Genomic DNA, 27,035 nt, shown 5'->3' with positions numbered 1-27,035 from the left:
ATACCGATGCCTCATTTCCAGCTTCCAGTACAACAATCAGATAGCAATGATGTCTAATGAAGCTGTACTTTAAGACTTGTAAGCCGTAATGAGAGTCGTTAGGCGCATCCGATTGCCGGCTCGCTTCCAAGGTGCAAAGGTGCAGAGATTAGGAGCATACGGTATGTTATGTATCAATCTGTATAAGCAAGGAACTATTCTAGAAGATTCGTGATATTAAAATACATCTTTGAGATGTATTTTCAAAACGTACTTTGCTCTATGGGCCATGGTTTAAGAAAAACGTTTTTAACAAGTGTATGTACACTTCAGCATATATGAGACAAACTGTTTCTACACAAATCTGTTTCTAGACAATCTGTTTCTAGATTGAAATGTCACAATATTAGATGGTACCTAGCTGTAGTGTGGAAAACGAATAGTAGTCCATTAGCGTTCTGTCACTTTTGTCAGGTTAAGTATAGGGTAAACTATATTACTATTACGAACAATCGGCATCTTATTATAATGCAGCACTGGTATCCTTCAAATAAAAAGTTTAAAAACTAAATACTTATTTTTAATAAGCCAGAAGGTAATGCATCTTTCAAACCTTTTATATTTATTAAAATTCTTAATAAGGGGCCTACTCGAACATCTCGAACTCAAGTGCCCACTTTATACGCAAAACAAGACAAACTCCCAAGTACACTCAAGCACAAACAATGCGACGCCCACGCCGCACACCGACCAACTTTCCAAACCTCACATCTCGTCTCAGAGCCCTCTTGGAAAGTGAACCTATTGCTAATTTTATCAAGGTTGCTTTTGCCAATTGAGAGTTAGTTGAGTACGTTATTGCGAGGGTGATGTGATACAGGCTCCCTCGTAATCCTGGCGACCCCGCGGATAATGCTTATTTGCATGTATAAGTTACAGGCTTAGTTTATGTAACTACGGTGATAGTGGGGGATTACATAATATTTCAGATATATAATATACTTATATTTGTTTTCCTCACACTTGCTCGAAAAAAAATTATAACTCCCTTTGTTGTATTTTTCAGTACGTACGATGCTGATACAAAACATGAAATTATTATTAACATACCTATCGCTGATAATCAAATTAGCATACAGGAACCTTGAATTACTGTTCATAAACATCAAGCTTCTTGAATGAATAAACTCAAATACCTACATCTAAAAGTCAATTGAAATTCTTTGGTATTGGTAACTAATAAGTTTATAAGTATTAGAAGATTCAAAGGCCTTTTTTGCTACGATATTCCTTATCAAAAGTCGTAAATTTAACGGAATCAGACGTGATACTTAGCATGTATAATTTATACGTCTACTAAGTCTTATCTTACCCACGCCAGCCATATATCGAAGAAGCCAGGGTGACTCACCAAACTGGGGACATTAAATGCACTTGCATCGAATATGGACTGCATTACCTGCAACTTAATTCTAGAAGGGATTGTGTAGATTGCAATACTTTACATAAAATGTAGTATTTACAAACAGCTACAACAAAACCAAACAAACCAAATTAGCACATATACATATCATACATATATTAAACTTGGAATAAAAAACAAAGTTCGGTTTTGCGAGCCATACCTTAATGTAATGTAATGCTCATCAGAGAAAATTGTAAAGATCGCCGTTACGACATGTAGGACTATATTAAATTTACGCTAATGTAAGTAGAGTCTATTCGGAAAGAGAAGAGTCGTGGAATGTATGGGGCCTAATACATTCTACGACTCTTCTCTTTCCGCACAGACTCTATCAAATAGAAATAGAAATAGAAGAAGAATAGAAATAGAGTCGTGGAATGTGTGGGGCCCAATACATTCTACGACTCTTCTCTTTCCGCACAGACTCTATCAAATAGAAATAGAAATAGAGTCGTGGAATGTGTGGGGCCCAATACATTCTACGACTCTTCTCTTTCCGCACAGACTCTATCAAATAGAAATAGAAAATATTTATTTGGCGTGAAAACATACAGCAAATTAAATAAAGAAACGTACACCAAAGGATGCCGCGGTAACATTAAACCCTGCTTTATTATAAAAGTTCTGTAACGTCCAAGAAATGAGCATACTCCGGTCTTAAAGGCCGGCAACGCACTTCCAACCCCTGTTGCGGTTGTCCATGGGTGACGGTGATTGCTTACCATCATGCGATTCGTCTGCTGGTTTGCCTCCTATATAATAAAAAACCTAGACGTCAAATACAGAACCCTGATCTCCTCCACCCATAAAATTATACCTTGCCTCTTCCAGAAACTATACGTCTCGAACGTTGCACCCATATGCAAGGGTGCATCCTCGCAAGGGTGCAACCCTACTGGGGTGCAAGTTGGCTCAACTCGGCGTCGTCAAGATAAATGTGCGTTATTCGACTTAATTAACAAGGGGAGTAATTAATAATTTCGTTGCCTCGGTATTTGCATTTTGGAGTTATAAGTGCCATTACACATTGTTAACTGATTGTAAATCTTATTGCAAAGGTATAAGGTCGGTTAATAGTGTGGCTGTTAAAACTAGTACGGTCTTAAATCTATAATCTAACGAATGTGTCGTTTTCGAAAAAAAAATCTTCCACAAGATGGGTAAGCGTTGCAGTAGCTTAAGTGTTGCTAAAGTATGAAGCACTTCTGGTTTTAAAGGTTGGTTGCCATTTTCAAAATTATCCCGCTTTCTAAGGTATAATTCACCTTATGTAATTATTAGTTATTTCAAGAAAGATCATTACAGATCATAAACAAGTAGTTTTATAACTTCTAGGTAGGTACAAAGAGTATTTTTTGTATTTGTAAGAATGTAACTTTGCTACTGCACAGTCCGTAGCACAGGTTTATTAAATTTGAACTTTACAAATAAAACTATACTATACTCGTAGGTACTTAAGTAACAAACTTAACTATACTATGATATTGTGACTTAATGATTGTAACTTCAATAAAAAACTAAAACAGATGCACAACGAACTAAACAGAACGTCATTTTGATGAGTTATTTTAATCAAGGGTTAACGAAGCCGTGCGTGCCCGATCGGTAATTAATATAATTTTCATAAAATGCTTTATAACCCCACTTTATTGGGCCCAACGACCACTCACCCACTGGCCATGCGGTACAATTAAGGATGACTCAGGCTGGACCGGACCGGGGTCGGGCCGGGCTTTCGGCGCTTCGTTTTATATGGAAAGCACCACCTGATCAGCGATCAGCCGTCATACTGCCGTATTCGAACTTCAAGATATTCACAAGAGACGACGCGTACTAGATCCATTCTAGATACGTTATAGTTTAGATATCAACTAGTTCTCTTTTGCAGCGCAATTCGGGCAACCAATGTCACTTTTACGAGTTTTACGTTAGATAGAGTAAGATATCTATTAGATGTGAATTGGATCTCTAAGTCATATCCTGTGGAAATCGTTCAACAGTATCTCCAGAATCGCGCAAATATGAAATTTGACAGGTTAGATCTTAAGCATATCGTTATCGTATCTTGGTGATGTCTAAAAGATGTCTAACAGATGTCTATTTCAAAATCCGAATCGGGCCCATAGAAAATGACATGTCGGACGCCTCGGCCCGTGCACGGCCCGGTACCCCACTACATATTTAGTGAGCTTTCATGTACATCTTCCTTGAACATACCCCCCAAAAAAAATTGACTCATGTGTGTCAAAATGCATATTAAAACGCAAAATGAGTAGGTATGTAAAGTTTTATCAATGTATTACCAATATGATTAAATAGTAAATTTTAAATCAACTTCGTGTCATGGGTACTTATCACCTAAAATTCAAAATTTACTTTAATTGAACATTTGCGGATTGCTTAAAGTACCTGATTGATAAATCGTGATCGTACTTTTTCCAGCATTTTTGGTGCAGTCAGTAGTGCCCAATATTAAATTGTTTGAACCAAGAATCAAATAAAATAAAATAAAAAATAAAAATAAAATAGCGTACCTATTAAACAAATCGGATATAGGTACAGAAAATATGATTTGGTCGCTGTCGTGTGTCATTTGACGTCATCGCACCAAAAATGCTGGAAAAAGTACTATCACTGTTGATAATACGACTAAAATAAGAAAAATATAAAGTTCCACGTTTGATTATTATTTCAAAATAGCTCAAATATTTAGTACAAAAAAGGGAAAATAATGTGAAACATAGGTATCCATGATGAGCCTCACAAAAAAAGACTAACTAAATATAGGCCTCTGGTGTGGGCACAGCTTTACACAAAGCCATAAAAAAATGCATATGAATGAGTTTTAGTGGCACGGGATAGCTTTTTAATAGTGTTATTTCCTGCACGAGTAAGTATGGGCCTATCAGATGCGTTTGCTATCTGAACATTTTCAATATTGCTATTTTTATGTAACGCGTTTAAAAATATTTCCTAAATAGATGTGTGTCTAAAACTTATTAAATAAAGACATTTGTATCATATAGAAATTATAGAAGCAAAGGCAACATCCAACACGTAAAAAGTGAATGTTGCTGATTTTGCTTCTATATGATATGACACATTTATTCGATGATGTTCTAAAGCAGCGGTCGGCAACCATTTTTTGCGTAGTTTTAGTAGCGTAGTTAACGATGAGCAAGTTGACGCGGGCCGCACTTTGTTAATATTTATGACTTTATCAGACATTGTCGTTTCTCAATATTACATAGCCAGAGAGGCTCGCAGGCCGCATGTGACAGTTTCACGTGCCGCATGCGGCCCGCGGGCCGCAAGTTGCCGACCGCCGTTCTAAAGTAACAAGTCATTTAAAACTAAAAACCTCGATCATTACAAATTATTTCAAAATGGATGGATTCTTTATTGTTTTTTATAAATAAAAATCGTTGAACACAAGTCATATTAGAAACGTTTAAGATAATAACCACTCTTTCTTCGATCACGACTCCTTGTGGTCGAGAGAAACGAGTCAATGTCTCGAAATGCGGTCGAAAAACCGCGATCTGGTAATAACCCCGCCCACAGTCGGAACCTACGCGAAACAAATGAGCAGTATCAATCAAAACATCGCCATATAGAAATAACAATTCTTGTTTTACCATATCAATGTTTATGTTTGTACCTATTTGGCAATGTAATAGAATCACCTCGGTTCTGTCCGTTTCTTTTTCCTATTTTCTAAATCTAAATTAACTAGATAGGTAGTTGTCAAAACAAAAAATAATCGCGAGTCGCTAACATTTACGAATATGTTTAACTAATATAAATGAATATACCGGGTGTTTCCTGTAATAGGAGCAATAAAGTAAACAGTAGGCTGTACTCCTCAAAACTGACCAACAATTGTTCAGCAACTTTTGAAAATAACTTATGTTTTGATTTTTATTACACTTTAAAGTTTATTGCAAATTTTGGTATGTTTAAATCGTGACGAGCAACGTCAAACACACTGATGTCAGCGTACATTGAAGGCAATATTTATTCTGTATGAAAAAAAGGAAATCTAAAGGATTCATAATTTTTAAAAGTTGTTGAACAAAAGTTTTATACTTTGAGGAGTATAATATATGTTTTAATTATTTGCTCGTGTCACAGGCAACACCCGGTATAGACAATCACAAAATAACTAGGAGTGCCATCACTGCCTTTCCTGAATAAAAAAATCTAGCAAAAAATCTGTAATTTCAAAGTAAACAACATCAAGTCGTAGACTGTGGTCCAAATCGGGTGTTGAATGCCCGTTGCCAATCACGAGGATCGCTATTTGTGAAGCTTTAGATAAATTAAATAGATAGGTATAGACCGGACTTAGGGTTATCAGAAGCTGGACCAGGAACACCTATTTTTAGATGTTTTTTATATAATCAGCACAAATCGTGAATTACCTATTTATAGATTTTTTTGATATAGTAAGCACAAATTGTCATTTAGAAGAAAAGTTGATGCGCAAGATTGAAATATCCGTATCGATTCTAAGCGGTATCTGTAGATATAGAACAGAAACCAGTGCTTGGAAAGGGATTGCTCTCTGGCATCTTAAACTAAAAGGCATATTGTTACTGACATTTTGACATCAGGATGATGTCATGTTGTGATCATATGCCCGTGAGTCCCGCTAAGCATGAGCAAATGATAAATTACATCATTTAGATACCCAAATGTACGTTCGACTTGGCCTCCAAGACAAGAAACAGTTCATCGAAATTGTATGGAAAATGAGAGCTTTTAGATTACTTATGGGGCCTAAGTTGCCTGAACTGAATAGTGAATACAGATTACATAATTTGATTTTATTATTTTAATATTTTTTTAATTGCTGTTCTAATTATTGTGCGTACAATCACTTGCAAAGTGGTTACTATCGAGAATCAATCACTTCTAACTGTGTGAATTCTTCTTTATTACTTATTGGTATGAGTACCTAAGGTAAACGTACTGGTGCTCGACGCGGTCCCAGTATATGTCATCTTGAAGTCATTGTCAATAGAGGTGACAGCAAGGTGTCATCTATTGGGTATTAGCATGTCGAGCACTAGTACGTTTACCTTATATAAGATTAATTATAGTAGTCTTAGTATAGCTAAAGTTTTCACTCTAATATATATTTCATGATGTGCATACATGCTTTGGATGGCATTCCCAACCAAAACCTGTACGGAAAATAAGTGTTATCTGTTTTGTGTGCCTAATAAATGAAATGAAATAAAAATTAATTACATCCACAACAGTGAAGACTATGGGCGTGAATTGTGGTAAAAAATAAAGTACTTAATTAAATCCACAGTAGTTTACTTACATCTGCGAAAGTGACTTTGGGCAGAAAAAATTGAACAGCCCGAACGCACGGCAATTGCATTTGCACCTATTTCCGAGCAGAGCTGGCAACCCTAGCTAGACGCAACTGGCAATTTGGCCCAATTAGGACCGAGCGGAGAAAGCACAGATACGATCCTCTCGCGTTTACGATGGCAACACTCAGCCCTGATGGAAAATGCTGCTACATTTAGATTGAAAACGAAAATAAGCTTTCGTTTCGAAAGATCGTTATAGTTATGTTCGGTAACGGGTATTGTATTATCATGACTCTGTAAGTGAATCTAAATTAGAGATTACGCTTTTAACAAGACAACATTAATCAACTTAAGCCAATTAATAGGTACGTACAGTTAAGTCTGCAAATATAGTTATATATAGTGCCGAAGCACACACGTATACCGTTCGCTCGCATTTTTGGCAATTTTCGACATCCGTCCGACAGAAATCCGTCTTCTCATTCCCGCACCATACCTACAGTTGACAGCTCTGTTGGGTAAGTAAGGATAGTTTCCAGATTATAAATTGATACTATGATCTACATAATTTACTTCACATACTCTGGCTAAACGTTGAAAAGACATCTTGAGTTTACTACCTACTTACCTATTTTTTACGCCACAACAGTTTACTTGTCGTATGTTCCATCACTCATCACAACTTCTTAAATGCATACCTGAAATGAAATAACACCAACATTAATTATATTATAAGTAGTATTAATAGTAGTCCTTATTGTGTATGAAATAAAAAATTAGATAACACCTCTTATGTCTTATAAACCTCCCACCAACTAAATCTAAATGGCAAGACGACAGGCCAACCCGTTTTATCGATTTTGAAATGGGACAATATGAAGAGAATCGCAAAAAATGCGCAATATGAATTTGCAATGTGTTGTAAAACTAGCATGTGTTCAATTGTTTATTTTAAATAAGAACAACAATAAACATTGATTTCAGACCCTTGTGTAAAACATAATCAAGATGTAGCACAGCTGTAAATTTAAGTGGGTTCAAGCGAACAACGCCAGCGGGCCATCGCAAAGCAATAATGCCGAGTCCAAATGTACGTAAGCAGCGATAAAAGTAAATAAAACAAACAAAAATACGCGCTTTTTAACGGTTCAGGTGAGCGACATGTAAGTGCGATTTACTGCGCGCTCTTCGCGTGGTCCAAATCACAAACTGCAGCGTATTTTGGTAATGGTCGATCTCGCGTCTAATCAACCAAGCGGCGTGACAGTAACAGGAGGTGATGATTTTGTTGTCTTTATGGATGTGATAATATCAACCATAGTACAGTCACCTGTAATATATCTTACACAATGCATAACGAAGCACGTCAAAATATAACACGCCCTTATGGCTCTTGAAATAAGATGGCGTCGGATTATTTTGAGCGCTCCGTTCTGCAATAAATTATTATACGCCAGTGACGGAAAAAATACGGGTATTTAATAAGGCAAAATAAAATAAAATCTGTATTAACAATATTATACCTTTGAATATAAACACAAGAAAAAACGCCTAAATTCAACAAAATGTCGGTAACAATTCACGTCAATACACAACTTATCGTTACGTGCATAATTTCTCCTAGTTACCTATCTCAACTATAATCTACGACAATTAGCACGGTCAATCACCTTTTAATTTTATAGCTAGTCAAGCGTTAACAGGCTGCCCCTGTAATACGCGCTCATTAAACTATTCAGGATTATTACACACGCTCGTCTAGATAGTGTATGCTATTCGAACGCTCAGGCACTACCAGAATACGTGCGCCCTCTTGTAAAGTCACCGGCAAAGCCGGAGTCAATACGAATACAGTTCGCATTTTTCTTTGAAACTAACACCATTTACAATCCATTACTAGAGTAGACTTGAATAAAGATATCGCGCGCGTGAAATAACTGTAAAACAACCCTACAAGTACGTATTAAACTATTAACATAAAGATACTCGTAGATCACGCGTTACAATAAAAAATTCGTAGTCCCATGCTTGAGCACAGAAAACCGCTTGTGTCCTCAAATTGCTGGTTCATATTAAAATATCTGGGAAACCGAGCAAACATATAAAAACACAAAAATGTGCGTTTTCCCAGAGATGAGACCTAGCTAGATCGATTTATCGCCCCCGAAAACCGCCATATACCTAGCAAATTTCATCGAAACCGTTAGAGCTGTTTCAGAGATCCCCGAAATATATATATATATATATATAGAATTGCTCGTTTAAAGGTATTAAATAAGTATGTGCGATATCAAATTGTTATTTTTTTCGATTGCCGCTAGGTACCGAATCTGATAGTCATAGTTACAGTGGCATAGCGTTTGAGAATATGTGGAATAGCAGAACGGGTTTCAGAATGTGGGCAATAAGCTAAATTGAGGAAACACTAATAACCCGGCCCATATTCCGCACCTCAATAAGTACTAATTATTTCCATTTTACGATCGCCGGTCTGTAAAATATATAATAGCATGTTTCGAATATTACCTGCTATAACTTATAAACTACGAGTATCTTCTCGTGGTAAGCAAGTAGGCATGTGCCTTTAAACCAGGAATTGTGGTTCCTCATCATCATATATGGACCAGAATAGTCGAGTAAGAGAGCAGTCGCTACCGTAGAAATATTTGAGTAATTTAATAAGAATCATTATTAATACCTATCATTATTCCATTTTTAGGCCATGATCAGGCTAAACTCTTCGCGAGCATAAGAATTATAGACACTGACTCATGACTAGGCTTCTAGATACTCATGAGTCAAAATGATCCAAAATTCTCACCTGTACGTGCTTCAAATACTTATGAGTGAAGGTGAGAAATGTTAAATAATGCAAACGATTGATTAACGGCATTCCACGACAAATAACTGGTTAGGTAATTCTCATTCGCTAGCAATATCTAACCTGCAGTGCAAACATAGTGCATGAATGAATTTAGTTTTTTACGTCGTGCGAATGTATACAAACAACTCGGTAACTGCCGTAAAACTATTTTTGGTTGTTTCATGTTTATTAAATTTAGCACTGCAGCTGTCAACGACTGATGTAAATGTCGTTTTATAGTACACTGAACTCCTGAGTCTTACTCACAACAATCCGTCAAATTTTGCTTAATTTCAACATATTAAGTAGCCTACCGTGAAAATAATCCTGAAAACAACAAATTGAATCGATAACACAAAATTGAGATATCAGAAATAGATCGACAAACTTGGATACGACATCGTATCTCACTCGCCGTTCCGTTATCATGTTGGGATTACTTCGAATGCATCTCCGAAGCGGTATCTTCTACAAACCACTAAATGTACCTAACCTTATCGTAGATTGCATCTTATGAAGGAGAAAATGCCTAAACACATACATATTATATTATCATAAAAAAGCATCGTTCAGCTCCAAAAACAGTACAGTATGCTTGATTAGAAGTTAACACTTATTGCCGCAGCGAAGGTGTTAACCAGTCCGCTTTCAGACTTTTTATCGCGTAAATAAAGGCCTGACAGACACCACTTATTTGATAATCCTACAGGTACCAAAGCTCCACTGAACAAAGCATATCTTTCAATAGTGTTTAATGGCTCAGTCACGAGGATGACATCACGGCATAAAAACTGACACCACGTGTGCAGCCTGCGGGCGTAATTGCTTCGCGATGTCTAAATTACATGTTTTTGCGTCGCTGTCCGTGAATTTGCTACTCGATTTGAGTTAGAACTAGTACCTACTATAATAGCACCAGCTTCTTACAAAGTACCTAGATTAATTTTACTGGTTAAAATGGTTTTTACAGAAACATAGACAATTAAAATAAAACATGTATTATGCATATTGAACGCACATTATACCTCTACAACGTAATTGTAATAAATCTGAATTTATTTACCAAACATCGTTCTTTATTAGATCACTATATGTATATTCTAATATCTAATAAACTAATAATTAACGATGTTTGATAAACATGTATAGTGGTAAAAGATACTTGGAGAATAAAACGTAACATATAGGGCGCTCCGACCAATCTTTTTCGCGAAATAGATGCACCGGTTGACCTTATACAATAATTGAAGCACCACTACAGAGTATAACCGAAAGATAGCAATCTTTTCTTGCACTTTCTTCATACAAATGTATGAAAACCATACCGATAATAAGTAGGTACCCTATACCTTATACGTCCACAGGGTACTAATAACAAATCGAGTACCTACCAACACTCAGCAGCATTGAAAACGGGTCACTTTAAACATCAATTTCTATACAGAGTAACCCATTTCCATTACTCTTGTTTGTAGTATAAATCAACACAAGGGTAAACGACCGCTAACCAAACGAATATCAATAAAGCCGTGTACACACGAAGTGCTAATTTATCGGCCCTCGAGTGGCCTCAGCGATGCCAATGCCAAGGCTGTCACATGTCAGGAAGTGACGAATGGTGACGAATGTTTAAAGTGCATTAAGATTAAATTGAATCCGGTTCCGATTTAGGCCACGGGGCACGGTAAATCACCTTGGCCTCTTCTTCCTCGCGTTATCCCGGCATTTTGCCACGGCTCATGGGAGCCTTGGGTTCGCTGTCCGCTTGGCAACTAATCCCAAGAATTGGCGTAGGTACTAGTTTTTACGGAAGTGACTGCCATCTGACGTTCCAACCCAGAGGGTAAATTAGGCCTAGTTGGGATTAGTCCGGTTTCCTCACGATGTTTTCCTTCACCGAAAAGCGACTGGTAAATATCAAATGATATTTCGTACAAAAACTCCGAAAAACTCATTGGTAAGTACGAACCGGACTTTGAACCCGCGACCTCCGGATTGCAAGTCGCACGATCTTACCGCTAGGCCACCAGCGCTTCATCGCGGTAAATCACCTTGGTAATGTCACTAATGTCAGTTGAGTCAGTTCATAATTTTCAGCAGCAGCACAACTTTCTAAGGACATGTGCCCTGTTTATCAAAAGCTTGTAACTTGTAATACAAGTGGAAGTCCCTTTCTAACAAAAGCTGTCAAAAAGGGACTTCCACTTGTATTACAAGTTACAAGCTTTTGATAAACAGGGCACTGGTGTTCAAAATAACCTTACTGTAGCATATACAGGAGACCAATTCTAACGTACGTTTTGATATGTAAATGATGTCATTTTGTTACCGCGTGCATTTCGTATTATAAGAAAAGCGTACAAAGATAAAAGTGCCACGAAATGGCCCCATCTCAGCACGTTGTAAGTTTGAATGGCCTCCAGATCATTTTGAACACCTGGGTTGCTCAGCTATTTCTGCTGCTGACTGATATATGTTTTTCTTTATATAATTTTCAATTTCCACCTTATTCGATTGGTAATGAATGATGTCACGCTTGTACGTTTCAAAATTCTTATTCGTTTCGAATACATTTTCACGTAGACATTTTTGTATTTCGATTTCGTATAAACATTTTACAGAGGACCTCTCAAACTGACCTCCAAAGTTAACCAGAGCAAAAAGGCAAACGTACAGTCACGTCGAAATAAGTTTTTATAAGATAAACATTAATTATCGCCACAATGGCGCGAGTACAGTCCGCCAACAAAAGCATACGTGATTGTTGCCCAAAGTGATTTGCATAAAAAGTTAATTGTGAATACTGACAATAACAAGGGTTTTTTGTATGAGTTTCATCATCAGTTGTATTTAGATCGATGTTGTTGTGTTGGTTCGGTGGACGGAAATGATAAACACCTACTCTTATTTTAAAGCATATGCATATTCATTTGTGAATAAAATCCATCTAAGCTGACAAAGAGACGAGGGTAATAAAATATAAACAACAGAAGACACTACTTAGAGCGAAATGCTCCTATGAAATAGTTATATATCTATATAACTCATTAATTACAAAAACAAAACAAATATATGGGGCCTATTTATTACAGAATACAGAATACAGAATACAGATCTTTATTGGTAAAAGCAGATTTTACAGGTCACATTTTATACATATTTACAAAAAATATATGTTAGTAGGTACACACATATAATATGTTCTTTAATTAAATTAATTATTACATAACATTTTTTTAAACAAAAACATTAATTTACTTATTACGTTTAACATTAATACAATTTTAATTATGGTGCAGTAGTCAACGACCTCATCGAATATTTATAAATTCGTCAATGCTGTAGAATGCTGTAGAATTATGTTCCACACTGGGTATATTTAGCTCCTTTGTCATAAAAAATATTGTTAGAAAAAATAAGTTATGGGTGAGTTTACTCCGCTGACTTCGTGGTAATGCCTTGGAAACTTCACTGTGTGTGCGACGTGTAGTGCCATATACGTTAGTCAACAATATAAACCCACATTTTAGTGAAACAAACAAAAGTATTAAAGACCACAGGTGTCAGAACACCACTTACAGGAGCGATTAGTAGCGATCACAGTCCTATCGAAGAGATCATAAATCATTCGTATTCCATTGTTTCGCACGAGATCATACATCAAACAAACATACACAATAACAGATACCGCTCACACCGTATCTCAGCGGAACTTCCCACGAGGTTTGTTTCGGTATAAAAACGACAAACACGTTTAAATTTTCTAACATTCATATATCCTTTCAATGTAGCAACCCCATCAAGCCGAATAAGGCTTATGAGACGTGTAGTTTCATATAAAAACGGACCTTAAAGCATCAAAGTCTACATCACACTATTTTAGAGAATCGTTAATAATAGCGTAAACGTAAGGTATATTTTCATGTGAGCTGACATTCGCCAAGATTGATTTTAAATTGAAGTCAGCCTCGTTGTAATAGTTCGCTGTTAAGCCAAAAAGGTCTTATGCTACTGAAATACTATAGGAAGATAGAATTTATAATGGCATAGCAGTATTCTACGATATTTAGCCAACATAAACAAAGCCGAACCGTGGACAATTGGACATCTTACGACTCTTACGAGCTATTGTGTGACGTTGGATGAGAAAATTTAAACACTGCATAGTGCATATTTACTTATGTGTCATTTAACGTGTATTATGTGACAGCTGTACACATTTATGTAACAGAAATTACAGAATAACAAATAACATATCATCTTTTGCTATATTCTAAAGTAAATATGTAATATATGTAACTTTAGAAGTAATTTTCCATTGAAGTGTCAGAGCATTGAATATATTTATGTGTTAACTATCTGTAACTGTCACTACCTAATTAAAATGCTAATATATACCTAATACCAACTCGTATCGAGTTTACTACAAGTATCATTTATCCATGTTTATATTTACTATAGAACTAGACAATAATTATCCTTATAAACTAAAGCCAATTAATCGGTTATCAACCCAGAATCGCAACGAAACGGTCTTCAGCTCCCGGCCTCGAGGTATGTAAATCACTAGAATAATAGGTAACTAACTGCCCGATTCGAACTTTAAATACGTCAGTTAATAGATCTAGAAACGATATGGATTATATGTATCAGTGTCAAAAGTGACGTTATTGTTTGAAGAAACGTCACATTTGACACTGACATATTATCTAATCTATATCGTTTCTAGATCTATTAACTGACGTATCTTAAAGTTCGAATCGGGCCGAAAATCTCAAACACTTATACTATACTACTAATACTATTCAAACACCCTGTTAAGAAGGGGCTGGGCTATCGCAAAATTTGAATTTTATATTGAAATTTTACACGATTTGATCAAAAGCAAATTCCATAAAAAATTCGCAAGGAAACCAGATTATATTTGCAAGGGCAGACTCCAAGCCCTTTATTAGTTATTAGTTCGCTCGATAGAAAATAATTACGAAAACAATGTCTATAATTTTTGTTTATTTTCAGTTGAATGTAACAAAGATCTCGAACGCTAATGAACGAGTGACCGCCGACTAACTGGCTATTAATACGATGCAAGCCATCCATCAACGTGAAATGCTACGTGGGACAAATTAACGTGGACAGGTAAAACCACTAGGAAATTTAAAACAATGCTGTATTTTTAAAAGCAAAAAATAGAAACGAAAAAAATATGCGTGCGCATAAACATTTAAACAATAGTCAATATATGCTACTAACAGAGTCTTAAAAACATGAAAATTCTCAACCTATACATATCGATGTACTTATTTATATGTATAATTGTTGTGCCTTTTTTACGAATCTTGTTCATTATTTACCCCGACTACGAACTTGCAAAAGTATCAAAGCACTAAATGTTACATATGATATGACTTTTCATTTATTATAAACGAATCGGTTTACATGTATACATGTAAAAAGCTTTGATAATTTTGCAAGTTCGTAGTCGGTGTAAATAATGAACAAGATTCTTAAAAAAAGGCACAATAATAGCAAAAACAAAGATTGAGCGCAAAGTAAAGACACCTGGCACTCTCTAAGTACAAGATAAAAAAAAGAAAACAATACAATAATCTATCTAACTACTAAAAAAGCAAGTCATCAATCATGCGTGGAACGGAACGTTGCATTAGTCTAGTTAAAAACAAATCAGGCCGAACCCGAAGGGCTGACATCACAAGGTCAGCGCTAAGAGCTGCTTCACACGAATTGTGCGATGCGATAACGTTCTGCTCACGATTGACGGTCTACATCGACGATGATGGATGTTTCACAATGTTTGCATTAATCTAGTTGTAAACAAATCAGGTCGAAACGTTTAAGGGCTGATACAAGGTCAGCTGTAAGAGGTGTTTTACACGATTGTTTAATGAAAACGTTTGTAAGATAATGTTTGGTTCACGAAAGCATGTCTACCTAAATAAATAGGTGATGAATCGTTTATTTCATGAATGGTTGGTTGTGGGTTGTTTCATTATTTATGTTGTTAGTAAGTAAGTAATATTTTATTTGTGAAACACAGGTTATACAGATGACAGTGAAATGATATAGTACTCTGTGATCTACCATATAGGTGTACAAATATTTAGTCTTATAGCTAACTTATTATCTAGATAGCTTAGAACCTATTATATATTTACATTATAGCAAATTAATTTTACATTCGGATACATTGAAATTATGTCACAGAAAATAGAATACATTAATAGAAAGGATACTTTTGGTCACGGGCAAAGTTTTTGTCAGATAAAAATTCATTGATGGTATAGTATGTTCCTTTGAGGAGCTCTGTCTTTAATATGTTTTTAAACTTTTGGATCTCTAATACTTTGAGGCTTTCAGGTAGTGAATTGTATATTATGGACGCCATGCCTAATATACTTTTCCTTAATAAAGCAGTTTTGCCACTTCTCGTTTGTATTGCATGTCTATATCTGGTATTTCTCACGTTCGGATTCGATCTTAGTGGAAACAGTTCCGGATTAGATTTAACAAAAACTGCCAGTTCGTAAATATATAGGCTTGCAAGTGTCAGTACTTTTAATTCTTTGAAATAAGGTTTGCATGAATCGTCTATTGCTAGGCCACATATGGCGCGAATGCATTTTTTTTGCGCTCTAAATACGAGTAGTTTGTTTGTTGAGTTACCCCAGAATATTATTGCATATCTTAAAATAGATTCGATGTATCCATGATACGCTAGTAAAACAGTATTGGGGTCTGAAGTTTGCGACATTTTCCTAAGAGCAAATACGAAACTGTTTACACGTTTACATAAAGACTCAGTGTGCGGTTTCCAATCGATATGACAGTCTATTTCTAAACCTAAAAATTTTATGACCTTTACATCTTCAATATTTTCATTATTATAATTTATATTAATATTCATTGCATTTGAGAGAGGTTGATAAAACTGCATTATTTTAGTTTTTGTAGTATTGATCTTTAATCTATTATCTTCAAGCCACTGCGCGACAGATGATAGTGCACTATTGATTGAGCACTATTGATTAGATGATTAGGTAGTTATAACTACGCTAACATCTTGTTTTAGTTACGATTCAATGTGTAACTTAAACGACACGTATTTCTGACAAATGGTCAAAAACTTAGGTTCGGGTAGATATATTTTTTAGCATAATAGGTAATTAACTATAATCAATAATGTATTTCATATATTATTTAATTTAGATTTCAATGTAATATACAAGTAGACGTAATCAGCAAAGTTTGCTTTCGTTTCATTTTCTATGTTGCCTAATTTTTTCACAATTTTACATGACATTAATAAACATAATTTGTGTAATATAACATGGACACTTAGAGCCACTTGCACCATCCTACTAACCCGGGGTTAACCGGTTAAACCGTTAACCCAGTGTCAAATTGTACCGGTAACCATGGTAACTCCATGTTTAACCGGTTAACCCCGGGTTAGTGAATGGTGCCATCGCCCACACTGTTAACTGTACATCGGTGGACCTTATGCCTTTTGTAACTTATTACACCTTAGTCCACCGATGTACAGTTAGAAGTATTGCTGTTTGTGCAAGTGGCCCTTAGTAGGTTAATCATATTTTTTTTACTTATAATCGCAGCCGCTCGGACGAAAGTGTGTGAGGGCATTATAATCGTGCGAGAGGCGCGACCTTGTTTCTCTACGCATGCGTCAGAGTCGTCAACTCCTCACGATGCGTAAGAGACGTTTTAGTGTTTGCTTATGATGCAACAAACTAGTAAAGTATGTGTATTATGTTTCAATACAGTAGTATAAGTAGTAGAAAATAACAGGGGCCGGTTTCTCAAAAGCTTGTAACTTGTAATACAAGTGGAAGTCCCTTTCTAACAAAAGCTGTCAAAAAGTGACATCCGCTTGTATTACAAGTTATAAGCTTTTAAGAAACGAGCCCATGTGCCCTGTTTATCAAAAGCTTGTAACTTGTAATACAAGTGGAAGTCCCTTTCTAACAAAAGCTGTCAAAAAGGGACTTCCACTTGTATTACAAGTTACAAGCTTTTGATAAACAGGGCACTGATCTTTCCAAAACCTTTGGATTTAATGTTGAGATTGGACATAGGTACTATTGTGAACCTACGTTACGCTTACGTACACATACGGCGAAATGTAAATAGTCGTGTGTATTACCTGCAACAAAAAAGAAGATTTTATTAATAGACGTTTTTAACTACTTGCAGCATCCTCAAGATAACACCATGTTAGGTTAGGTTAGATTACCTATCCTACTAATTATTAGGTTACACTTATATTCAGAATTAAGATGATTACTGCGCGTTACTGCGTTACAGTAGATACCCAATACGTTTTTTAATATAAGTTTCTTAGAAAATTTGAATTTCACTGCAAATAAGCAATTACGGAAAATAGCCCCTTAAAGTAAAGTTGCACTAAGAAATACTTTGTGCCTACCTAGATACCTTTCTGCATCAAGTATAAAGGCATGTCGTCGGTTATAAACTTATAAAATATCGCGGTAAAATAACTCTACATAAGAGGAACAATCACCGCAACAATTCTTGTAACAACAACAACTGTTGCAACAATCGCAATCATTTCTGGAGCATTCCATCACGCGCCGCCCCGGGCAGCGCTCGACGGCCAAACGATGCAAACAAAAACCCAAAATCTACTCCCCTCTTACACTCGTATCTCAATCATGCTGAAACAAAAGCAACCATGTCTCATGCAGAATAAAGTTCATATTTAAAATGAATGCAAGGATATACGAGTTTATGAAAGTAAACAGGCGAAAATGCCTACTAAATTACACCAGACATATAAATTGTGGAACGGAACGTTAAACGTTACAGTTATGAGTTCCAGGATTTGAACAGATTTGTTCAGTTCAGAGTATTGGAAACGTTCGTTTTCCGCTGAATTTCTATCCATAACTCAAATTATGTAGTTTCCTTATCAATTTTCATTTAATTTTTACCCAAATTTTCAGAATATCTTGTTAAATGAATAAGTTTAGTCTTAAATTTCGTTCAAAAACTAACCAAATTGAAAGTTTTAATTTAGGTACTTAATTAAAATATGATTATGAAATCGTATGAGAAGTCCTTTCATGTCCGTCATATCAAACGTTTGTTTATTAATTACAGCAAGAAGATGTTTCAAGTTCTTTACGTCAATCACGATGACAGTAATGGAGATGTACCATTCCTAATTAAAATATCGTGGCGTAATATTTGTTTGAAACCACCATCGATAATAGTTTACCATTACGTCAGCTTTTGTGTTGTAAATCATTGTGTTTTTATCGTATTTGGCGATGGAGTACTTTAATGAGGGTCTGATGGACAGCACTATTGTAGTAAAATTACATATTCACACTCCAGCGCACACTTATTAAATGTCGAGGTAAATTGAGGTTAAATTATTACGCCGTCTGCTGGCTTGGTAGTAGGTAAATAGTAAATCATATTTACAAGCGTTATACATATAATAACTGTAATTGTATCTATAGCACACTGTCTTATGGGGCCCACTGATTACCAGTCCGCCGGACGATATCGGCCTGTCAGTTGTTCGGAGCTGTCAAATTTTTGTTCTAACTGACAGGCCGATATCGTCCGGCGGCCTGTTAGTCAGTGGTCGGCTACAACAACAACACAACACAAACAACAACACACAACACACAACTAACTAAGCTAATAGAGTCTGTTCGGAAAGAGAAGAGTTGTGGAATGTATGGGGCCCGATACATCCACGACTCTTCTCTTTCCACACAGACTACCTAAGTATTATTGTTCACACATAAGAACAGATTAGAGTGTTTCCAATAAATAATGCCCATTCGCAAATGCAGCATTGTTATTGTTGTAAAACTTTTAAAATAAGAACGCACCACACATTGTGTAGGAGTACTCGAGAATTTTTGGCGCGAAACTCGCTTTACGTCTTTTAGGGTTCCGTACCCATTGAGTAAAAACGGGTCCCTATTACTAAGACTTCGCTGTCCGTCTATCTGTCTCCAGGCTGTATCTCGTGAACCGTTATAGATAGTTGACATGTTCACGGATGATGTATTTCTGTTGCCGCTATAACAACAAATACTAAAAACAAAATATAATAAATATTTGAGTGGGGCGCCCATACAACAAACGTGATTTTTTTGGTGTTTTTTGCGTAATGGTAAGCATAGACTAGGAATCCTCTAGACGGAGTTTAGAGCAATTATTTCATGAAACAGATTATGTCAAAAATACGGGGGTGCGCGGGACGAGGTGAGCGAGGTCCCGTGCCGTGATTGGTCCGTTCAAATACACGGACGTCACATAAAGACACTTTTGACTCGAAGATGGAATAAAATTACCGTATGCGTGGCAGAGGGGGTAGAGCTTCTATGCTAAGTCTGGAGGATGTCTTGTCTGTGATGGTAAGGAACCCTTCGTGCGCGAGTCCGACTCGCACTTGGCCGGTTTTTTTTTCCTGCAATGCGGCCGTGTGGGTTCAACGGCATTTTAAATTAAGTCATCAGTATTTTTATGGTCACGTTCGCAATAGGTTCCTTATTTTTTTATCTGTGGTAATATATTGTGACCCCAGGATGTAGGACCACGATTACCGATTAGTGTACAAAGAAGAATTGTTTATAGTTTAGATAAGAAAAATTATACCTACAAACATCGAATTATAAAGAACAACTAATCACTGCTGTTTTTTTTTGTCATTCCATTTAGGTTAAGTTTTATAATGAGCGCGATTTTTGAGATGCATGATGATTGATGATACACTAACGAGTGGGAAGGGTCTTGAAAGTGGTGTCCTGTTTAAGCGGTATCCAGACGGGACTGATTAAATCGGTCTATTAGATCAGAGATGAAATTGGCGTCAATCTTCAATTTTAGATTTATGGTGATATTAGGGCCCTCTAAATTGAAAAAATGCCCCAGAACGAAAATACTGGCCTGACAAATTGGTATTCTTATACCTCATTTTATCGGTAATATCGGTCATTATCGGCCGTTGAATTCGGCGAGCCAAATTGGCGTTTGCGTCCGCACGTCCTGATTCGATCAGGCAATTTAATCAGATTGGCGAAAAATTTACTTGTCTGGATACGCCTTTATATCATAATTTTAAAACCTATATACGGCTACTAGTTTATTTATGCACCCGATACGCCCTGTTTAAGCGCCCTAGAGCCTATAAACCTGTCGGAACAAGAGCAAATGTTATCACACAGGTAATTACGATTAAATATCACGACTAAATGGTGCACGATCGTTTCCTTCACGATTGTCCAAATGTCATGGCGTGTGTGGCATTACGCCAATTTGATTATTGACCTTTGAATTGCCGTAATATGCTCCAGATTTGTTTATGCAAGTCATTGACATGGCCCGGTGTTTCGGGTGCATTAACGTACCAGGTCGCGTAGCCAACGTGCCAATCGTTAACGCACCGTAGCGTATCGTAGTCATCTCTCTCTATCACTCTTCCATATTAGTGCGACAGTGACAGTTGCGTTTCGTTCGCTGCGGAGCGTTTACGATTGCACGTTGGCTACGCGCGCAGTATTAGAAGTGTGATATCGATAGCAAGCAATTTCTAATTCATAATAACAAAGCGACTCATCCATGAAGTAAACAATATTAGTTAAGAATTTTAGTTCCTTTACTATCTATTTGCAACCTCTTTGATTTATTCTTATTCCAACTGACATAGTGGACAACGTTTAAGTAGCAAGCGAACAGTATAGGTAGGTAGGTGCTTCACTAAGGTGCTCAAGTTTGTTTGAGGCTGGCACCGACTCCAAAAATAACAGATTGTAAATATATAAATACGCAGATTTGTGTGATTGATTTCAGAAGTATGTATATACATAGTTCATAGGTATTCACTTGCGTTATTGAAGACAAAATAATTATTTTTTTCTTTTCAGTGTGCTATTGTTTGGTCGACTCGTTTCGTGTTAGTGCCGGTTTTTTATTTCCTTTTAGTTTTTTTTCGGCGGTTATTTTTTTTGTTAAAAAGTTTTTATTTTATAATTTTCTGTGGCTATAATTTATACAAATTATTACATGCTTAATTTTTGATTACTTTTAAAATAGCTACCTACCTTGCTTTAGCTATTAACTGTTATATTAATAATCCTACTTTAACTATTATGTTCTGTAATATAAATAAATTACCCCTATTTTCCCACCCTTAGGGTAGGATTTTTTTCCAAATTTTTATTATTATTACGACTACTCTGTAAAAGGTTATGCGTGGTCATACGTTACAATCGGTGAGTGAAAAAATCAATCATCCCCTATTTTCCTACCCTTAACGTTGGATTTTTTTTTCCAAATTTATATGGGACCAACTTCGGGGTATACCCTTTCCAATAAAAAAATAATTATCAAAATCGAACACCTCTGTAAAAAGTTATGCGTGGTCATACATAAAAAAAAAAAAAAAAAAAAAAAACAAATATACGCGTCGACTTGAGAACCTCCTCCGTTTTTTTTTTCGTCGGTTGAAAAACACAAGAACCACGAACCGAAAAAAATATAAGCCAAAGGAAAGGTACAGCAAATAAATATTGAATGTACCAAAAATTTGTCTAAAGTGATTTATCTTACATAGACTAAGCGTCATTACGTGTAATTAATCTTATTCGAGAGAGGCACAGCTGATTATAATCTTCTTATCTTTCATTAATTGCAGTTTAATTAATCCCATCCATGCAACGGTACATACATGTAAGGCCAGTACGTTCAACTTGCATTCATTTACATATTAGCAATTAAAGAGGTAAATAAGATTACTCATATCCTGTGTCATTTAGTTTAAATAGGCTCAAGATCAACGCGTTCATAAACAAATAATTTATTATGCTTATCTTAAATTAATAAAGTGCATTGAAAGTGATAAAAACCACGCGATATGGAGGTTTTGTCGTCAAGGCGTCATTAATATGCTTTTAATATGGCAACGTTGTTGTAAAAATCTGTGATAATGTGGTCTTCTATTAAAATGCGTGCTCTTGCATGTGACATACCACATATTGTCTCTTATATTTAATATAGGTATGCGACATGCGTAGGTAAGTCGTCGGTAACCGTGATAGTGAAACATTATAGGTACGAAGAAAATGTAGCTAACCTGACACTTGCTAAATATTACCTACATTTGTAATTTATGTCGATTCGTCCATTTTTCTACCGTTCAGCTAAAATAAGTCACTATTTCTCCCCGTCATGTTGACCTAAAATCTATTGTTGGTCCACCTTAACAAATCATGCAGTTATAGCGGTTTGTTTAAACTTCCCGCGAGTCAAAACACTCTCAAGAGAGTCCCACTACGGCTGATTTGTAGCCGTTTTGTGACGTCAATTGGCAGGAACACAACCAGGTACTAAATTAGTAGCGTAAGACTAAGAACACCCAAAATTGATGGGTAATAAAAATGTATTGGATGAAAAACTGGGATTAAACTGATTGGAGCAAAACTGAGAGTTTCGGCACGTTCAATTATCAATTTTCCAATTCTTCTGCGGTTATTCAACTTAAAATGACATTCAAAAGAGCATTTCTGCGGTAATTGCTACGGGCGCTGCCAATCGAAATTCCTGCGATAGATTTTTATGCAAAAATGCTGTCACGCATCGTGCTCGTGTTTCGACTTTGAGATGATGTTGCATTAGGGCAACTTCGATTACAGGGTAATTTTGAAACTTGCAAATAGGTATTTAATAAACCAAAAGCACTTCCAACTGTAGTGTTTAAACCCCCAATTCACACAACACACAGAACCAACACAAATCTGCACATTACCACGCTCACCGACAATAGTGTAGCGGCATGTTAATTGCCCATACAATGCATCCACTCTGCATCACCTTCCCCAGGCAAAGCGCAGTAACTACCATTAAACTCTAGAATACAATACTGCGTTTTGCTTGTTCTGCCGCCCAGCCCGACCTTGCTGCTTAGATCACGATTCTGCACACCTGCAGTCTGCAGTTAGAGATGGCTATGTCGAATCGGTTATTCAATTATTTTAGTTTATGTTTATTTTGTGTTGAAAAAGAATCGATTACATCCAAGCGATTAGTAGATAGTCGATCAATAAATTAAACTAAAATCATAAATCGTCGAAACGATTATTTTCTTATAAATCCTATTTGATTATTTCTTATCTCTCTATCTATTATATCTCTAAAGTTCAAATCAAATTAAATAATCATTTAATAAACCATATGTTGGGCCACAAGTTTTATTTTTATCAATCAAATCCAATAATGTCCAAGCAAATGATAATAAGGTCTACTCAGCAGTTAATCAAAGGAGCTAAAAATAGATTACCTTTTAGATCAATTGATTAATTAATCAATCAAATTATTAATCAAAAGAGAAGTCCCATCCCTATCTGCCGTGCTATAGAAATCACACTGCCGTAAGCACTTAAGGTATCACATAAGCCCTCTTCAAAATTGTATGGTAAATTAAACAACCGAACATAGAACTAATAACCTTGATACATAATGATTAGATAAGATATAGAAAATTACATTATTTGTCAAACCTTGCGGTTAGTGAAAGGGTGGTTGTGTAACTGAAATAATAGTATCGTTATCAGATTTTGCAAGACACTTGGTAGCACCACATAATAAGATAACTAGTTAAATGACCTTAATATTTTAACTAAATAGGTGCTATACAAATGTTTGTAGCATTGTTATTGTGTGCCAGTATCTATATACAGGTTTTATCTAACAGGCCTATTCGGATTTCGAGGTAATCACAAGATCTTGAGACGATTTAGAGATCAACTAGATCTACATTAGATATCGACTAGATGTGACTTGGATATCTAAGTCATAACTTGTCGAAATCGTTCAAGAGGACCTCCAGAATCGCAGAAACGTCAAATTTGACATGAAGTTTAGTAGAAATCTAATTCATTTTCCGAATCGAGCCGTAAGTTTCTTTACTAATTTGAAGTAGGCACCTATCTAGTGCAAAGGGTAAAATGAAATCTAAATTTAATCAGAAATAAATAAATATGTATCTGTGATTTATTCATGGAATATGTTTTGGTTGGAATATGTCTGGACACGAACTCTGATGAAGATTTTTCTATCCTCTACAAAAAAAAACTTACTATGTAAGTATGTATTTGCAATTCCGTCGCATTTTTTATGTACCTCGATCGTAGTACCTACTCGTATACCAATAATATCAAACGCCAAGTACCTATCCTCAAAATAGGACTAACATACTCGTTAAGAAAAATAATAACAATACAATCTTCAATCATTCACAATGAACTTACTACCTTTTTAACTTTGTTTCGTTATCGTTCATGGCATCATTTACGCATGATACTCATATCGGTCATAAATATCTGCGCTATTTTGTACCTTATTACCAAGACATACGTTCCAAAAAGTATACATGTTATTAGACACGACTGTGCCAAACTTGACATTGACCCCCGGGTCAGATTTGCGATTGCATTGTGCTGCAAGTTGTAATGGTTGCGAAATTCGTACCAGTGTGAATGGTAAATGTCAATTGGATCTAACGTAGTAACAACATCACAACATTGAAGACCTTACGTCGTTTTAATAAGGTTTAAGAATGGTCAATATTTTATATAGAGTCGATGGTACCTATTCGAGGCGACGGGCCGTAAGTGATATGCAGGCAAGGATATACGTGTTTAACGGGTACAGTTGGCATCAAATGTATATGACATGTACTTTGTAGGCTACCTTTTGTCATATTGAAAGCAACTATAATAGGGGCCAATAAAAACGCAATAGGTAATAAAATGTATATGTAAATACATTTTTAAAAAGCTTTCATACTCTCTAGGTCCTGACGCTGTCGGTCAATTTAAGTATAACTTATTTACTTCCATTTATTGAACAAGTTAAGCTTGTTAGTATTTTTATTTAGTTTAAGATATTATGTAATATAGAGTGCACTTACAAAGATACATGTATTAGGAACATGATTTTATACTAGTGACTGTACCTAATACAGTGCAAAGTTTATCAGTTTCCGATCTTGTATTTAAGTACGTATTATTAATGAGTTTTAAAATTGATGTGTGAATTATGTTTCCTTCATTAGTTTTATAGACTTATTTTAAAGGTTGTGGTTGTAAGTATCCAAGTATTCTTAAAATAATGAAGACTACCTACTTAAATATTTAGTTGGTATGTAGTTTTACAACAATTAAAAAAAAACACTTTGCGCAACAAATATTTATTGACTGGATACAAGAATCGTTATAGGTCTTTATGTATTGCATAACAAATACGCCAATTTTATTAAGGATCGAGACTGACGTGCATAAAACTCAAAACAGGCATACAATTTAAAAAGTAATTACGTAAAATGCTTACCCTTCATAATAAAGAGCCAGTGAGGTCAAAGCACCCACCAGAGAGTTTAGTTCATCAAAATGGCGGACGAAAAAAAACGCAAATTATTACTTAAACGTTAATTCATCATGGAACCACGCCCCGCACTCAATAGCCCGGTCGTGACCCAAACAGTTCCTGTTAGACGAAAGAAATAGGTATTCAGCGAGAATTTCTATGCGCAAAAATAGTTTAGATACTTTATGTGCGCACACCCACCTAATTGGATAGTTGGATCAAACTGTGGCTCGTGACAATAAATCTTGAACGCTCAGCTAAATCGAAGTAGCGGTCGATGTGTTGAAAAATATCGCGTATTGAACACCGCGTACAACGGTTGCTGGCTAATACTTCGAGCTAAAGATATATTTTGTCCAAGATTAGAGACGACGGAAACAAAATCCATTCCTTAGCAGTCATCATTAAAAATGACGAGTATTAAATGGTAAGTATATTGATAGCTTTGCTTTCGTTCCCCACGCCTGGAAGTCCTAAATGGGCAGTTATAGTAAAGTTAACTGGATAGTTAGATCAAACTGTGGCTCGTGATAATAAATCTTGAACGCTTAGCTAGACCGAAGTAGCGGTCGATGTATTGAAAAAAATTGCGTTTTGGACACCGCGTACAACCGGTTGCTGGCTAATCCTTCGCGTTAAAGATATATTTTGTCCAAGATTAGAGACGACGGAAGCAAAATCCATTCCTTAGCAGTCATCATTAAAAATGACGAGGGTTAAATGGTAAGTATATCGATAGCTTTGCTTTCGTTCCCCAAGCCTGGAAGTCCTAAATGGACAGTTACAGTAAAGTTAACCCTTAGAATTTTAGAAGTATGAAGTACTAGTGATACTCAAACAAGACAAGATTTGAGTTCTCTTGAAAGTGAAACTTTGGTAAAACGATATAAATTCTTAATTTACATTGAATTTAATGGTCACTTTGGCTTATTCAGTATGAGTATTTATACTTCAT

The 27,035-nt window shown here is 35.9% G+C and overlaps 1 protein-coding gene across 9 annotated transcripts in view; it reads right to left on the bottom strand.

Moving 5' to 3' along the window:
* The window catches only part of LOC134792696 (rho GTPase-activating protein 23), a 461,388-nt gene that overhangs the window by 362,593 nt on the left and 71,760 nt on the right, over positions 1 to 27,035 (bottom strand). The window lies entirely within an intron of this gene.

This window comes from Cydia splendana, chromosome 8 (genome assembly GCF_910591565.1).
Source record: "Cydia splendana chromosome 8, ilCydSple1.2, whole genome shotgun sequence".
NCBI classification, from domain to species: domain Eukaryota; kingdom Metazoa; phylum Arthropoda; class Insecta; order Lepidoptera; family Tortricidae; genus Cydia; species Cydia splendana.
Note: the sequence above shows the minus strand (reverse complement) of the source record. Positions and strands in the feature narration are given on the sequence as shown.